The sequence below is a fragment of the Schistocerca americana genome, chromosome 4 (genome assembly GCF_021461395.2).
Source record: "Schistocerca americana isolate TAMUIC-IGC-003095 chromosome 4, iqSchAmer2.1, whole genome shotgun sequence".
Lineage (NCBI taxonomy): Eukaryota > Metazoa > Arthropoda > Insecta > Orthoptera > Acrididae > Schistocerca > Schistocerca americana.
Window position 1 is genome coordinate 193,775,739 of NC_060122.1, and position 17,826 is coordinate 193,793,564.

Consider the following 17,826-nt stretch of genomic DNA (forward strand, 5'->3'; position numbering starts at 1 on the left):
CAGCGGTACCTTGAGGATGTTTGATGTTTCCCTCGCACAACTGTCTGTAGATCATACATAGTCACAGGGCGCTGGCACATTTTGCTGCTCATGGAAGGCCACATCTCACGCGCCGCTATGCTACAAGTTGAATAGCTACAGGCTCTAAGGTCATTTGACCTTCGTTCTCTGGATTTTTCTGTCTGGGCTAGTCTAAAAGTGATGTATAGTACGCTCCCGTTAATACGGGTGAAGAACTGGAATAACGAATTGTATAGTCGTTATTTATGAGAGGTCCAGTGTGTTTAAAACAATTCGTAACACACACCAGAGACGAGTACAATACTGCATTCAGACGCGTTGACAACATGGGAAACGGAGCTTTTATTCAAAGGGTTCAAATTGCTCTGAGCGCTATGGGACTTAACTTCTAAGGTCATCAGTCCCCTAGAACTTAGAACTACTTAAACCTAACTAACCTAAGGACATCACACACAACCATACCCGAAGGAGGATTCGAACCTGCGACCGTTGCGGTCGCGCGGTTCCAGACTGTAGCGCCTAGAACCGCTCGGCCACCAGGCCGGCCAGCTTATATTAGTATGGCTGTAGTTCTTATGTGCTACTGTAGCTTGTCTATTGAGGTAGGCTGGGATGAAATTCAAAAATGGTTCAAATGGCTCTGAGCACTATGGGACTTAACATCTGAGGTCATCAGTCCCCTAGAACTTAGAACAACTTAAACCTAACTAACCTAAGGACAACACACACAGCCATGCCCGAGGCAGGATTCAAACCTGCGGCCGTAGCGGTCGCGCGGTTCCAGACTGAAGCGCCCAGAACCGCTCGGCCACATCGGCCGGCTTGGGATGAAAATATAGCCTAGTTAAATTGGCGACCATGTCAAATAAACTGCCGGAAAAAAAGCTACATCCTTAACTACAACCCATTTAATTGACAAATGAGGTGACAATTCACCCTTTTAAGAGTGTGTGATAAGAAATTCAAACCAAATGTGGGGTCCTGCCCACTCGACTCTTATAGGCTGCATAAAGGATACTGCTTCCTCGGATAGCTATAAAACAATTCGAGCAAATCACATTACTGGTTTTTATTATAATAAAGTCGATTGACAATACTTAACTTCGGTGTACAAGAACGTGTCGCAAGCGAATGGCGAGATGCAGTCAGTGTTCTTCGCTATATACAGGGTGTATCGTAATTAATGGCGTAAACGCATACAGTTGAAAGTACACGATACTAGAAGCAAAGACGTCTCAGTAAACACAGGGTCGAAATTGCACACCTTACGAGCTACAAGCCAATTTTCATCATCCATACTGTAAAGGAAATCTCTTCTACTGCAAGCTCTTTGCCTTCCATATTTTGGGAAGTGATAATGTGGGCTAAAACAAGAAAAATATGTCCAGTAAACATGTGCTCTAAAATGCATATCTTAAGAGTTATGAGCGCTTGTTAATTTGTAGAGTTGTGTTCCACAGAACTGAAGATGAACAAGTACTCATAGCTCTGAAGGTATTCATTTTAGTGCACAAGATTACTGGACATTTTGTCTTGTTTGCGTCCATATTATCACTTCCCGCTATATGTAAAGCAATGAGCTTCCAGTAGAAGAGATTTGCTTCACAGTATTGAAGATGAAAAATTGCCCGTAGCTCGTAAGGTATGCATTTTCGACCCTATGTTTACTGAGACTTTATTGCTTCTAGTGTCGTGTTCTTTCAACAGTATGCGTTTACGTCATTAATTTTGTTACACCCTGTAGAATATTCATGCACTCGTTCATAAGTCGCTGCTATCGTTAATATCACTACTCTTCTAGTCCTCTCTGCCAGTACTTCTGCCAGTGTCCGTCTTCTACTGTCCGGCCGAGGCTGTTTTTTTCTTCCTTTATTTTTTTTCCTTTTTTTCCCTATTTCATTCCCCTGCCCAATATGGGCAGGGGAGGGCTGTCAGTGTCACAATCCTCTGCTCTACAGCCGAGTGACATAACAACTAAGACAAGAATTAAATGTTACATATATAGGGCGATAAAAAGAGGGTAACACAAAACAGAGTAAGATGCGATAATGGAGGTAGAAATACACTGATATGGAGACGTTCATGGGGGACAATTAAAAAAGTCGTCATAAAGTTAAAAAACACTGTCGATGATTCTTAAAATACAAACAAGACACTGAAGGTACATGCACAGGTGAAAAATCGGCCACAGTATTAAAAACACTCCAGAATAACACACTTAAAATCCACTTGGAGCACACACAATGAAGAATAAAACTGCCAGGTGGTACCTGCCAAGGAAGAGGCCGGAGAGTTGGGAAAAGGAGGGGTGAGCAAGGGGCAGCAGGGGAGGCGGTGGGATGAAGAGAGTAGGGTCGTCAGTGGGTACTCTAAGAGGCAGGAGACTGGTGGGGCAGGAGATGAAGAGGGAAGGCAAAGCAGGAGGGAGTGCAGAGTCACCGAAGGGGCGCAAAGAGAGGGAGGGGGAGTAGTTGGGGAATGCCGCTCAGGAGACTTGGTAGGAAGGGTAGATGTCAGGGCGAAGCTCATCATCCAGGAGGGGTAGATGGTGGAAGTTGCATTGGTAAAGGAGGAGGAGGCTGTGAAGATGGAGAGAGGGTGGGACACAACAGTGAAGGCATGGCAATGGGGGGGTGGGGGTGGAGAGGAAGGGAGACACCAGAGGGTGAGTGGGATCAATGCAGCGGACAATATATAGTGTGTGGATGTGTTCAAGGAAAAGGAGAAGGTGGGGGAAGGGGATCAGGTCGTAGAGGATGCACATGGGGGTTGAAGGCAGATATGGAAGGTGAGGCGGAGGGCATGACGTTCGAGGATTGGGAAGGATTTGTTGAACCTGGGAGGGGCGGAAATCCAAGCTACACTACCATAACAGAGGAAGGGGCGGATCAAGGATTTGTAGGTGTGAAGGACGGTGGAAGGATGCAGTCCCCACATCCAGCTGGACAGGAGTTTCAGGAGGCGGAGTCTGTTGTGAGCTTTGTTTTGGATGGTAAGGAGATGGGGAGTCCAGGTGAGGTGGCGGTCGAGGGTGAGGCCAAGGTATTTGAGGGTCGGAGTGAGGTTGATAGGACGGCCATAAATGGTGAGGTAGAAATCATGGAGACAGAAGGAGCGGGTGGTACAGCCTATGATGATATATGATGATAGCCTGGATCTTGGAGGGGTTGATATGGAGGAACCGCTGGTTGCACCAAGTGGTGTATTGGTCAAGGTGGGTTTGGAGGGGACGTTAGGACCATTGGAGGGTAGGATAAAGGGCTAGGAAGGCGGTGTCATCAGCAAACTGGAGAAGATGAATAGGCGGGGGAGGTTTGGGCATACCAGCAGTGTACAGGAGATAGAGGAGAGGGATAGAAAGTATGGGAGTCGGAATTGAGGATAGTCACATAGGAGGGGCGATGGGAGAGGAAGGAGCAACAAGACGGACGAAGTTGATGAGGAGTTTGAAGAGGAGCGTCCGAGGCCAGCAGGAGCGGCGCTCATATTCTCTTCGGCTAGAGGCCGCTCCTGTCGTGGTGCGGTCCTAGTCAGCGAACTATTGGCTGACGTCGTCTCACAGCCTTCTCTGCTCCTGCGTTCCTCATCTTCGTGCCGCCGCTTATCGATACGTCTGAACAAAATGAAACACGACTGTCACAGTAACGTGACCCATACACTCATATAACACACTGTGTAACCCCGTCTGGCGACAATGTAGAGGCGCATTCTCACATGCAAACGATCGTAGAGGTGCTGAATGGCATCCTGCGATAGATTGTCCCAAGTATCTTAAGCCTTTTTTTCAATTCGGCAACGGTTCTTGCAGGCTTTGAAGCACTAGTGAGTTCATGCATCAAGTCCAATAAGTGTTAAACTGGCGAGAGAATAGTGATCTTGCTGGACACAGCAGTAGATCGGCACCACGAAGAGCAAGTTGCGTCGTAACAGAAGTATGTAGATGTGTACTGTCCTGCTGAGAAAGAACGTCACCTACTTGTTGAAGGAATGGCAGCAGCTCGGGCATAACAGCTTGTGGATTGTAGTCGGCACAGGCTACTTTACCCTGCGGTAACATCAAATGTGATCTCAACACTTTTCGATGGAACTGCTTGGAAGATATGGGGACTTAAGATATCACTGCAAATAGTAGGTTGGTTAAGAATACATTTTGGTCTTGAAAGAACTACAAGGATAATTTCATAACGTTTTTGAGGACAGTGGCAATGTTACATCTGTCTCGAGACGGTTTGCCGTTTTGAGTTGAAAGTGCACCTATGCATGTACAAATAAAGCTGATTGACCTGCAAGGTAATTTCGGTTTTAATGAAAAAACTTTTTTACATTAGAACGGTTCAGGACATCTACATTTATTTCCTCAGGTACAGTTTCCAAGTCTCCATTTTTGCAACAGTGCTTCAATATTTCGATAGACATATTTCTCTGAATGACCATTTTTCGGTAATGAAAGTAAATAAGTCACGATTCCATGGCAACTTAAGTATGAAACTTCGTGAAATTGTCTGCATCTGAACGTTTGACGTTCCAGATGAAAATTATATCATGTCTTCAGCGAGCCAAAAATAATAATATAATCTTTAAATTTTTGTTGTTTTTAATACGTGTTTGGCATTCGCGACAGGCACGGCCATTGAGCCGAAATCTTGCCCGCCCCTACTATGCACAAATTTTGCACTGTATTATGTTTGAAGGTCCCCTCAGCATCCCGCCACAAGCACCCTCTTATGTAGCTTGCAGCTTAAAATATACCAGCGTATGAGGAGGGAATTATAGACAACATCAGCAAGCTAAATAACGTGCAAAAAACGAGTATAGTAAAATATGTATTATTTCGGTTAAGCTCCGTATGCCAGTGGACCATCCGTAGTAGCAGACCAGAGGTCTTGTAAACCTCGCACCACGCCCTCGTACGCAGGAAGCCCATTTGCGCCTTTGAGAGCGGAGATCCGTCAACGCGTCAGCTCACACGACCCAATCGCCTACTGCCGACGGCGAAGGAAATTAGGCTCCGGCGAGGGCGGCCGAGCGCTGGCAGCGCCTCTCCGCGGCCGGTCCCTGAACCAGTGTCGCCCGGCACTGTTGCTGTATAATGCAGGGCCCCGGAGCTCTTAGCGCTGCGTGCAATATTGATACTCTGCGGGACTAGGCGGCTCCGCTTGCTACGTTTGCATATTAAATAAGACTCATCGCCGGCGGCACAGCAGAGGCGAAAACAGAAAAAAGCGCAAAAGCGCGAGTGAAGCCGCTCCCCGGGAGAGAGCCAATCACAGGCTCCGGGATCGTCTGTCGAGTCTGACGCCTCCCGTGCTTACTGCGGAATTTCTAAAACTGTAGCCACTGTGGGTTCGGGCTTATGATCTATGTAGCAAACATGTCATTGAACGCTAGAAAAATAATGAGGTGCCTCGATATCTGTGCTGTTAACTAAATTTTGACGTACAATGCTAAGACATAGAGAGAGAAATGCCAAAACCCAGACACCAGTTTAGTTAACAATTTCATAAAAAATAGAAAATAGTAAAAAATTAAGTTTTAAAAGTATCTAATGTTTACTTTGTAATGTTGTGCACCATTTTCGTTTTGCTATTAGAAAGTGTAGTGAAAAGTTTATGAAAAGAATATTTTCAGTGACCTTAAACTTAGCGAGTTTGGAAAACAGTTGGCAAAATTGGACCACTTGTGAAATCAAATAAAAGACTCTAAACAAAATTTAAAAAGTTACTGAATTAGAGGAAAGATAATCTAACTTCAAAGCAGGTGTAACATCTTCCAGAAAGCTAGGAAAATTCTCTGTGTTTTCTATGCTGAACCCAAGAACCCTGCTATAAGATGTTCCTGTAGGCTCTACTTCCGACAGTTAAGTTCTGTGGCGTAGTTCGGTTTTGTGGCGTTTAAGAAGTGGACTAACCCACTTCTCCCAACAGTTTCGTCTTTGAATTGGTGCTAAACGTTATTTCTCTCTGCCAATTGTGTGGTCACAATTCACAAATCATTACGAGTAAGCCCAAATAAAGATTTCACAAGACAATATTAAACCAACTCTTCTTCTAGATCATTACTGAAATTTGTTAGTCTGCCAGTTTTAGCTGCTTCCTCTGCTGTACTGTACTTCATATCGGACAACTTCATAAGTTTTATTTTTGGAACATTAAAATGTTTAATGACCTCTTCCAACCTACCTAGTTTTCAATAGTTTTAAACGAAATCCACTTGCCTTGATTAATTTTCTACATTACCCTCCTTGTACCAGGAATAGAATTCCAAGAGAATAAGAGTGTGCACCAATATAGTCAAACTTTAAACCTTAAAAAGTGAGGAGTGCGGTTGAAGCAATTTACTGATCCCGTTTACGCAACTAGAGCCTACATTTTAACAGAACAAATAGTTTTAACCAATGGTCTAAATGAAACGGTTTAACAATAGGCATTAACCTTAAACCTCATTGTTCAAGAACACTCACAGAATGTAACGTGTAGCTGCCAGTATCTAGGAGAAATAACGAAAGCCGCGCCCTGTAGCAGAGCGGCCTGGCGACTTGTCACGGTTCGTGCGGCTCCCCCCATCGGAGGTTCGAGTCCTCCCTCGGGCATGGGTGTGCGTGTTGTCCTCAGTGTAAGTTAGTTTAATTTAGATTAAGTAGTGTGTAAACTTAGGGACCGATGACCTCAGCAGTTTGGTCCCGTAAGACCTTACCACAAATTTCCAAAAAAATAACGACAAATGTAGGACAATCGAAAACATTTTTCCATTGTCGAAACGTGCAATGGCAAACTATCAAGCAACAAGTGAAGCAATCGATTTGTGAAGCCCGGTACATAGCGGTATAAGCCTATACTACTATTTACACTTGGTCCCACTGGAGTCCAGGAGAATGCAGACGCAAGAAACCAGGGGGTCGGCTTTGGGATGGGGTGGTTAAAGTCCAGCGTATGGCAGTTTCTTCTATGGTTTCCGTTGTGCTTTAGTACTGGTTGTTTTTTTCTAATTTACGCTAATGACACGCTACAGAGTTGTGACAAATCTCCGAAAACGTTTTCTGTATGGTTGTTGATGTTGTAAACAAGGCAAAGCTGAAGGCGAAGAAGAGTATTAGAAATTAGAATAACGCGCTGCGTAACACAGAAGCTAGGAACGAGACAGAAGTGAAACAGGTGAAAGAGTACTTTCACTTACGAGCTTCATGGGACTGTCAAACCCTGCGCAAAATAGAATTTGAAGTAGCATGTCATGCTCGAAAAGAACTTCCTACAATAAAGTGGTGTTTCTGGCATAAACTATTCCTATGGAACTCAGGGGGGATTTGCTGGAAGTCTAAGGGTGCATCCCAGCAGTGTGTGGAAGTGAGACATGGGTCGCTCGAATTTCACAGATTATCTGAAAGCATATTAAATTCATGGAGGCATAGTATATTACGTCTTTGCAACTAAATAAAAGGTAGTTTGTTTTTTTGCCATACGTGTTTCGCTTCTTTTATTTATGAAGCATTTTCAGTGGTCTGTCAGCCACAGCGCTCCAAATTTCACGCGGGCCAAATGTGCGAGCCAAAGGGGCGAGCCACGGTTGGGCCAGTCTTGGCTTTGCTAGTTCCTTCGCGGAAGTACTCGGTTCATCGCGACATTTCATGTAATATTTCTGCATGGCATTACTTCTGTAGGCTTAACTCACTTCAGTTCGTCAGAGTCCTGGATTTAGAACTGTTTACGATTCGCTATTCGTTCGTGATCCGAATGATGTTCATAGGGGCAGAGGACGTTTGCACAAAAAAGAGGCCAGGTAACGATCTATCGTCATAAGTCTTTAAAAGTGAATGGGAATGACAGCAGAAAGTGATGAGAATTCTCATCAAGGATTATTCTGTCGCATAATCGAGGGGTACTGCAAATTTTCTAACAAGGGAACCTTCCCATCGCACCCCTCTCAGATTTACTTGTAAGTTGGCACTGTGGATAGGCCTTCAAGAACTGAACGCAGATCAATCGAGAAAACAGGAAGAAGTTGTGTGGAACTATGAAAAAAAAAGCAAATATACAAACTGAGTAGACCATGTGCAAGATATGCAACAACAAGGTTGATATGAGCTCAGGAGCAACGTGTTCCTGTGGTTAGCGTGAGCAACTGCGGAACGAGAGGTCCTTGGTTCAAGTCTTCCCTCGAGTGAATATTTTAATTTTTTATTTTCAGACAAATATCAATGTTCAGGCACTCACACATAATCAACTTCGCTCTCCAAAATTCCAGGACATGTTCAGATTTGCTTGGACATATGCAGGATTTGACGGTCTACACACGGAAAAAAATGAAATCGTTAAAAACATATGTTTTGACAGAGCACAGGGAAAACTGTGCGACTGTGAAACTGTTGCATTCATTTGTTGCAGTTTATGTGACAAACTCTTATGCTTTCATCACTTTTTTGGGAGTGATTATCACATCCACAAGAAAACCTAAATCGGGCAAGGTAGAAGAATCTTTTTACCCATTCGCCAAGTGTACAAGTTAGGTGGATCGACAACATATTCCTGTCATGTGACGCACATGCCGTCACCAATGTCGTATAGAATATATTTGACGTGTTTTCCTGTGGAGGAATCGGTTGACCTATGACCTAGCGATCAAATGTTTTCGGTTCCCATTGGAGAGGCACGTCCTTTCGTCAACTAATCGCACCGTTTTGCGGTGCAGTCGCAAAACACAGACACTTAACTCATTACAGTGAACAGAGACGCCAACGAGCGAACGGACAGATCATAACTTTGCGAAAATATGGAAAGTATACTTTTCAATCGAGGGATGACTTAAACCAAGGACTTCTTGCTCCGCAGCTGCTCACGCTAACCACGGGACCACGGCGCTCCTGAGCTCATACTAACCTTGATGTTGCCTATGTTACACATGGACTACTCAGTTTGTATGTTTTGCTTATTTTTTTCATAGTTCCACACAACTTCTTCCTGTTTTCTCGATTGATCTGTGTTCAGTTTTTCAAGGCCTATCCACAGTGCCAACTTATAACTAAATCTGAGGGGGCTGCGATGGGGAGGTTCCCTTGTAAGAAACGATATTTCAGTGCCATACACAAAGAATTTAAAGATTTAGCTGACATTCAAAGAACAAGAAATTACAACGACTAACAGACTGGATTCATTTTTCAGCAGAACAAGAAGCACATTGAGCTAAATTTGCAAGCAATCAGCATGGGAAGAAATTGGTGATACGAATAGTTCGCACGAATTATTCCACTGTCGGTTGTAACAGTCTTCAATGGAACTGATCGAAGAGTATGGAAACATTATATATCACTGCTAAATACGTTGGTTAAATAAGAGGCATGTCTGGAACGACGATGGCTTTAAAACTCGCAATTGTTGAATTTATGAAGTAAAGAGGAATGCAGGAACGAAAACTGGAACATCAGAAATAGATTGAAGACATAGTATATTAAGTGGATTTGCCTGCACACTGTCCACAGTGTGACATCGGAAGGCGAGAAACAACTTCGTTCTGATTTGACGACGATGTGTTTAAAAACAAAATCCCGTTACAGAAGGCACACATTGTCACACACAGTTCATTTCCCTAAGCTCACTGCTGTCAACGAAAACGAGAGGTTTAAGGAAATCATTATGGCTGTGAAAGAATTACGAGGATAGTTTCTTTAACGTTTTGGTGACACTGTCAATCCTATACCTGTTTTCAAGTCGTTTTCGAGACCGAATGCCGTTTCAGTTGAAAGAACCGCTTTGAGTGTGCAGATATAATTATCATTTTAATGCCGAATCCTTTTACGATAAAACTGTCCAGGATGTCTATATTGCTTTCCTTAGGAAGTGTCTCCAACGTCTCCACAATGAGGCTGTAAAAGTGTTAGAATATTGCGATTGACTTATTTGTGTGAACGGCATTTTTCCATTACGAAACTAAATAAGTCATGACTATATGGCAACTTGAGAGTGAAAATCTGTGAAACTGCCTGCGTGTACCCTTTTGTCGACAGTCTGTACCAGATGTAAATTATGTAGTGTGTTCACAGAGCAAATAAATAAATAAATAAATAAAATAAAAATTAAATAAAAAAATTAATTCTTTGTTTCTCGTCTATAGTGTTGACAAATGTGACAGACAAGCACAAGCCGTATGCACTAAGACTGCACTGCCATTTGAGTTTGACGTATACACAGTCTCCTTCTCACACCCCTCCAGGGGCTCAGACAGCGTGACTTGCCAGTGGGGCGCCGGCCTGCGAGCCGAGATCTAGGCCATCTCCGATATATAGGATAGTGCATTGTGTAGTAGCTACAAATATTTTACTATGTTAAGATTTCTCATCTTATATTTTGTTTTCCAAGTTACAGCTTTTGCAGCACAAGTTTCGTGAGGTTAAATTATTGGTTGTAGTTACTTACGATTTCCAATTAAGCTAGCCCACGTGTAACGTTGTGGAGATGTGTTTGCTTGTTCTTCGTACTCCAGATGGCCCATTTTTGGTTTCACCCATATTGATAAAGCACTTCACTGGCGCTTTTCGATGTTTGTTAGATATGTATGTATGTTTAGAGTGTGTCATGTAGCCAACTGTAGCTGTATGTTTATCCCTCATCTTTTGCTTGTGTTGTATTTGTGTCGTTTAAAATTGTTTTCTTTGGAGACAAATATTGAGAGAGAGGGGTGGGGGTGGAGGGGTGTGGTTGAGAGAGAGAGAGAGAGAGGGGGGGGGGAGTGAGAAGGAAGATAGATAAATTATTCATTCTGATTATGTTTTACATTTCTGTTTTTTTATTGTTTTAGAGGGTGAAGTATGAGTATGGAGGCCGAGTAACACATCTCCAGGACAAGCAGAAATGAAAATTTAGCTTCACGAAATTTGTGTAAGCTGTTTCTGATCGGGAAAACAAAGAATAACGTGAGAAAACGTGACATAGTAACATACTTATAACTACTGCATCATGCATTTGGGCACAGAATTTCCGAGGTAGTGAGGTGGGATTTTCCCGGACGACCATTTCACGAGTGCACCGTCAACATCTGGAATCCGGTAAAACATCAAATCACCGACATCGCTTGGAAAAGATCCTGAAAGAATGGGACCATTGACGGCTGAAGAGAATCGTTCAGCGTTACGGTAGTGCAATCTTTCAGCAAATTGCTGCAGATTTCAGTTCTGGGCCATCAACAAGTGTCAGCATGAGAACCAGTCAACGAAACATAATTGATATGGGCTTTCGGAGCCGAAGGGCCACTCGTGTACCCTTGATTACAGCAGGACACCAAGCTTTACGCCTCGTCTGGGTCCTTCAACACCGACACTGGACTGTTGACGAGTGAAAAGATGAAGCCTAAACGGACGAGTTTCGTTTGAAATTGTATCGAGTGGATGGACGTATACGGTTATGGAGACAACCAAACCACATGAATCCATGACTCTGCATATCAGCAGAGGAGTGTAGAAGCTGGTGGAGGATAAATAATGGTGTGTAGCATATCCATTTGGAGTTATATGGGACTCCTGATACGTCTAGATACGACTCTGACAGTTGTCACCTACGTAAGCATCCTGTCTAATCACCTACATCCATTCATGTCCATTGTGCAGTCCGACGGACTTGGGAAATTCCAGCAGGACAATACGACTCTCCACACGTCCAGAATTGCTACAGACTGGCTTCAGGAACGCCCTTCTGAGTTTAAACAATTCCGCTGTCCAACAAATTTGCCAGAAATGAACATTATTGAGCTTATCTTGGATGCCTTGCAACGTACTGTTCTGAAGACATCTCCACCCCTTCGTACTCTTACGTATTTATGGACAGCTCTGCAGGGTTCATGGTGTCATTTCCCTCCAGCACTGGTTCAGACATTTGTCGAGTCCATGCCACATCGTGTTGTGCAGCTTCTGCGTGCTCGCTGGGGCTGACTCGATATTAGGCAGGTGCACCGGTATCCTTGGCTCTGCAGTGTATATACTCGTATAAATTTTACAGACCACTGAAGTTGCATCATAAATGAAAGAAGCGAGTTGCGATGCGGTAGTTTGTTTTAAATTTCTTTCATTTAGTTGCGAAAACCAGACATATTTTTAGCGGTTAAGAAACGACTCAAAAGTACACATATTAAATACTTATGTCTGGGGTTCTGGGAGACCACTAAAAATAAAATATTTATGTAAAGCATAATATGACGAACTACTGGAAGAATGAGCGAGGAAAGGAAACTACGAGTGAAAACTACTTGATGAAAGATTAGTTGGACGTTGGATGTGACATGCAACAGTAGTAACGGGTAAAAAAGCTCAGTATACGACACAGGTTATTTTTTTGGCAATGGTTATGTACAGATGAAAGGAATTTCACAGGACAGACGACAAAAAAGTAGTATAGTGGTTCTATATGGAAACTGAATGACCTCGAAAATTATATGTTAGAAGAGGCTGCGCTTAAAGCAACGGGGTTTTGCGGTTAGCGTCACTGGCTGTCATGCTGCAGATCGCCAAATTTAATCCGATCTCCCGTATATCATTACACACACTCTGCTAGTAGAACGTGTTACCGTGCACTTCTGAGACTCGCGGAGGACAGCCGTAACTATATCGCGTCCACCTCGCAGGATAACGACGATGGCCGGTGAGGAGGCCAGCCTCGAAGTGGTTTTCAGGTGGTTTCCGACATCCAGCCACGTAATTACCGGGCTGGTACTCACGTCTTGCCTCAGATACCCGTTATGGAAACATTTAAAAAAGTTTTCACACTTGATCGTGATATTTACTCTAGTAGTAGACAGATGTAGCATACAGATGTGGTACCCAGATTCCGTTTCGGGGAATGACATTCGGCCATCAAATTCACTAACATTGCCACAAGTTACGTAACAATGTAGACGCCGTAGGGAATCGGGAAATGGCCAGAAAGAAAAGGAAGAAGGAAGAGGGAAAAGAAGAAGGGAAGAAGAGGGCTGGTTATGGTTTATTTATTCCCAGAACCCTAAAATCGGCCTCGTCACTCGACAGAGAAATACTTGTAGCATACAATATTATATTTTTTCAGTAGTTCATTGTTCGACTATGAAATTGTCAAAGGCTCCATCATCGGAGTCTCAGAGAATGCAATGCCGATCGACTGACGCTCCCTTCCGTACATTTTGGGGATAGGAGTTGGATGACACCATAAGGGATATATGTCGTCACTACACAGATCTTGAGGCTGTTTTTAGTATCTTTATAAACATAGAGCGTCATTGTTTTTCCATGCAGTTCTTCAGATTGCTGAGCTGTCAGTTTGCTACACTGCTTTGTACTGGGAGCAAATGTGGGTCCTGTTTATGGCAGCGCTGCTCCCTAACAAGTGAAAACTCAAAATGTGACTTCAAAAAGACATTCCATACAGTTCTGCATTATCGCATAGACAACAAAATACGAACTTATTAAGTGGATTCGGCTATTCCCAAGAGACCAAACTGAACACGTCGTTGTTAACGTGTCGGAGCTGTCAGCAACTTCGTGACACATGAGTACAACAAGTTAGTATTACTGGGCCATTAAGGTTGATGATATACTGGGGTGGTCATATTTAAACCGCCTGTCTCGCGAGGGCTGCTGTGCGGGCTGTATACGTCGCAGAACGATGAAACTTCGTTGGTATGTTCATTAATCGGTGCACTGCCGGAGTATGCTGAAAAGATAATAATTCTACTTTCTGTCACCGTTATCACGTGTTTTATCGCTCTTCCCCTTTTACTGCAACCACACCACATTCTGGCTGCTTGCATCGCCGTATTTTCATCTGGTGGCAGAAAGTGGAAGTATTACATTTTTCAGCATACTCCTCGAGCGCAATGCTTCAGCGTCCTGCGATGTACACAGCCATCACTGCAGCACTTAGAACACCGTAAGCTTAATTGTACCGCCCGATACCAAAATACTCTACCGGAAATGTAGAAAACTCCATGATGTTGTCTGAGGATTATACTGTTGAACGTATTTATGAAAGTAGCAACGCCACAAAACTGTAGTGTGCAAGAAAATGTTCAAAAAATCAGTCTAGGACCAAGGAAATGTACTTGAATCACAATGATACTAGAGAGCTGGACATAAATAGGCAGAGGGACCCTTAACTTTTCAATGTAATTATTCAGATCTTCGCAAAAAAAAAGGAAAAAATAAACAATCCACCGAAAGTGAATGTCTTGCCCTGAGGGTCAGCCATAGGTGCGAATATGTTACTGTTATGATGACGACGAATGAACCCCTCAGGGGCTCAGCATTCGTTTCCTGAGTATGGACTTGGTGACCTCGGGGTTCCTGAGCTGGGGACTGGTAAGTGCAGCTAGTCCCCTGTCAAAGTAAGCTCTCAGCATCCTTTAGTGACCACTGTACGGCGCGTCAGCGGAACATTGTGTGTCACACGTATTGTGATAGCCGCGCGGGATTAGCCGAGCGGTCTCAGGCGCTGCAGTCATGGACTGTGCGGCTGATCCGGGAGGAGGTTCGAGTTCTCCCTCGGGCATGGGTGATTGTGTTTGTCCTTAGGATAATTTAGGTTAAGTAGTGTGTAAGCTTAGGGACTGATGACCTTAGCAGTTAAGTCCCATAAGATTACACACACATTTGAAACTTTTTTTTTTTTGGTATATTGGCTTGACTTTCAGGACCGCGAGGATCGAAAGAAGCTCTATAAATAAACCCTCCAGTAGCAAAGCGTGCTGCGCACTGATGTAAAGCATAGCTATTGAAGTGGAACAGTCGTTAGCGGACAACCTCTGAGAAACCTGCCACACCTCAGTTATATTTGGTTTATTCAGGCATGCGGGATTCTCTCTGAGTGGATCCTTACTTCCATAGCTGCACTTGGAACCCACGATATTTCTCCTTATACTCCCAGCGGAAAGGGTGGGTCGCTTGTAGGTACTAACACCTAATCTAATAAGGGGCTCATATAGCCAGTCCACTAAACTTTATCCATGAATAGTAACAGAATGCATTCTGCTGGTCACAATGTGTTTTTGGTTGTGAACGGGAAAGAGTGCATTTCAGAAGATTTCTCTTTTTTATATTCAGAAAGGTATGGAGGACGTAGCGGGGACACTGAAAACTGTCAAGCGACTGCGTAATGGCAGACTGTTGGTTGAAACTGCTAGTTTCCTACAAGCGACAAACCTCTGGAAATCTGTATGGTTTAGAGAGTATGCCATAGAAACCAAGCTCCACAACACCCTGAATTACAGCAGAGGTGTTGTGCAGTGTACACATCTGATCGACATTCCCAAGGAGGTTCAAATGGCTCTGAGCACTATGGGACTTAACATCTGTGGTCATCAGTCCCCTAGAACTTAGAACTACTTCAACCTAACTAACCTAAGGGCATCATACACATCCATGTCCGAGGCAGGATTCGAACCTGCGACCGTAGGGGTCACGCGGTTCCAGACTGAAGCGCCTAGAACCGCACGGCCACACCGGCCGGCTCCCAAGGAGGAACTGAAAGATGAGTGGGCTGAACAAGGGATAGACGATCCGCAAAATACATTGGAAAGGGTGGTGGGGATCTAGTACAATCTAACTCCTTCATCCTTACTTTCAATAGCACAAGCACATATCAGGGCAGATTTCCTTTTCATAAGTGTGTGGCACTATGTCCACAACCCCATGCGCGGTTTAAAACGCCACCGCTTTGGGCACACTACCACGGGATGTAAGTGTGAATCCAGTTGTGCGAAAATGCGGCAACGCCACCCAAGATAGAATTGCCTACTCCTCACCCCCTATGTCCGTAAATTCTGCTGTGGATCATCCTGTACGGAGTAGGGACGGCAGTGCCTTCTTTGAAGATAGGAATCTATAGGATATTAAACATCACAATGCATCCCATATGGTGGGGCCAAGAAGACCTAAACTGAAGAGCAAAAGAAACTGGTACACCTGCTTAATATCGTGTAGGGCCTCCACGAGCACGCACAACTGGCGCAACACGTTGTGGCATGCCCTCCACTAATGTCTGAAGTAGTGCTGGAGGGAACTGACACCATGAATCCCTCAGGGCTGTACATAAATCCGTAAGAGCACGAGGGGTGGAGATCTCTTCTGAACAGCATGTGCAAGGCACCCCAGATATGTTAAATAATGTTGATGTGTAAGGAGCCTGGTGGCCAGCGGAAGCGCGTAAACTCAAAAGAATGTTTCTGGAGCCACTCTGTAGCAATTCTAGAAGAGTGGGGTGTGTAATTGTACTGATGGAACTGCCCAAGTCCGTCGGAATACTCAGTGACATGAATGGATGCTGATGATCAGACATGATGCTTACGTACGTGTCGCCAGTCAGAGTCATATCTAGACGTATCTGTGGTGCCATATCACTACAACTGCACACGCCCCACACCATTACAGAATCTCCACCAGCTTGAACAATCCCCTGCTGACGTGCAGGTTCCATGGATTCATGATGTTGTCTCCATACCCGTACACGTCCATCCCTCAATACAATTTTTAAAGAGACTCGCCCGACCAGGCCAAATGTCGCTAGTAATCAACAGTCCAATGTCGGTGTTAACGGGTCCAGGCGAGGGGTAAAGCTTTGTGTCGTTTGGTCATCAAGGGTACACGAATGGGCCTTCAGCTCCGAAAGCCCATAAGCCCATATCGATGATGTTTCGTTGAATGGTTCGCGCGCTGACACTTGTTGTTGGCCCAGCACTGAAATCTGCAGCAATTTGCGGAAGGGTAGCACTTCTGTCACTTTGAACGATTCTCTTCACTCCTCGTTGATCCCGTTCTTGCTGGATCTTTTTCCGGCCACAGCGATTTCAGAGATTTGCTGTTTTACCGGATTCCTTATATTCACAGCACACCCGTGAAATGGTAGTACGGGAATGTCCCCACTTCGTCGCTTCCTCGGTGACGCTGTGTCCCGTCGCTCGTGCGCCGACTAAACACCACGTTCTACCTCACTTAAATCTTGATAACCTGCCATTATAGCAGCAGTGACCGATCTAACCACTGCACGAGACATTCGTTGTCTTATCTAGGCGTTGCTGACCGCAGCGCCGTATTCTGTCTGTTTACATATATCTGTATTTCAATACGCATGCCAATACCAGTTTCTTTGGCGCTTCAGTGTATAAGGCCACCTACCTCCCACATTCACTTCATTTTTTATTTCGGCCCCAGAAGCCTATTTCTTCAACCAATGCTTCTATACAAAAAGAGGTTGTTACTGTCAGCAGTATTACCTGCGTTTATCAGCGTACTTGTCAAGCAGCAGTTGTTTCGTAACCTCTCTGACAACATCAGAGAAAGCCACAGTTGCCACCATAGTGGAGCTGCCGGTGCTTCCAAAAGAAGAGTCTTATCAAAAACCCAGCACTGACTCTGCCGCTTGAGCAGTAGTCCCCACAAAGGCCTCCCAGACAAAGAAAGCAAACAGGAAGCTTCCACCATAAGCAAATACAGCTGGAAGACCATCAGACCGTGTCGATATCTTTCCTCATGACTGTTCTGCTAATTCTGCTTCAGAGTCAATGGAATTCCAAATCATTCCAGGAACACAATCTTGACCCTCCACGCTTTGTGGGTTCTCCATCCCAGTGCAAAGAAGGAAGGGTGAAAATGCAACCCTCATGATAAATGACTCCAACGCTTCAGTGGGACATGAATTGGTTCAGGACTCATGAGGAGGAACTGAAACTCCTGGCACAGGAACAACCCATGTTCTTGTACTTACAGTAAACATTTCAGTCACTGACCACTCAGTGCTACAGGGCTATACCTACCACCGTTAGGACGACATGACTGGGGAAAGAGCCAAGAGAGGTGTTACTATG